At 40.2% G+C, this 979-nt stretch overlaps 1 pseudogene; it reads right to left on the reverse strand.

Annotated features, from left to right (window-relative positions):
- Window positions 1-526: 526 nt before the first annotated feature.
- Window positions 527-645, reverse strand: LOC112480413 (annotated as a pseudogene).
- Between the last annotated feature and the right edge of the window lie 334 nt (window positions 646-979).

The following is a 979-nucleotide window of genomic DNA, read 5'->3' on the forward strand; positions in this document are numbered from 1 at the left end:
AGAACTCTTAGAAATCTCATTTAATACTTGCTTGAGTGAGCAATAACCCAAAAAGCTTCCCATCTATCTACCAGAATTGACATCTAGACCAATAGCACAAAGTACCTGACTTTTTAATTATTTAGGAGCCCATAGTGTCCTATTTGATTTAACAGAGATCAGGAAAAGCAGTTATCATGCCTGAAATATTCATTCCGGGTGGTGGTGGGGGGGATGGATATGAATTAGATTATATGTAAAATAAAATTTTTAATATTCACTGTAGAATAAAGGCTATTCTATTTCTTTATAATAACATTAGTAGCATATTTTTAGTTTTCTAATTATAATAACAACCGTGTATTCATTGTTGAAAATTCAGGAATACAGAAAAGCGCTATAATTTCACCACTTAGTGAAAAATCATAATTAACACGGGTATTTCTTTATCTTTTTCTAGGCCTTTATATAGGCGAAGCAACCTTTGGTTGACCTCACAGATTGCAAGGACCTTGTCAGTTTACAATCCCTAATTTTTTATATTTTATGCCTACAGCACGTGATCTTCCTAGGTGGTCTCTCATCCAAGTACTAACCAGGCCCAACCCTGCTTAGCTTCCAAGATCAGATGGGATTGGGCTTGTTCAGGGTGGCATGGCCATAGACAAAAAATTTTTTTTTCTCCTCTTTAATCTGCTCCCCGCCCCCACACACACTTCCACCCCTGACCTATGGATGTTGCCATTTCCCCTTAAGAACTGGATCTCTGAAGGCGGGGCGTCTCCTCCCACATGCTCTGGGAGTTCACCTGGGATCTGGAGCACCTAGGGGGCCTGGCGCACCCAGGGGTACGGTCCGTGGCTCCACCTGGAGCGTGAACCCAGGACCTTCTTCATGTAAAGCAGAAGTGCTAACCACTACACTATGGAGCCACCTCCAACAAAATATTTTTAAATCTTTTTTGTAGCCAATTATTTTGTAGTTATAGTTCTAAATATGC

Source organism: Pteropus alecto, unplaced genomic scaffold, assembly GCF_000325575.1.
Source record: "Pteropus alecto unplaced genomic scaffold, ASM32557v1 scaffold103, whole genome shotgun sequence".
NCBI classification, from domain to species: Eukaryota; Metazoa; Chordata; class Mammalia; order Chiroptera; family Pteropodidae; genus Pteropus; species Pteropus alecto.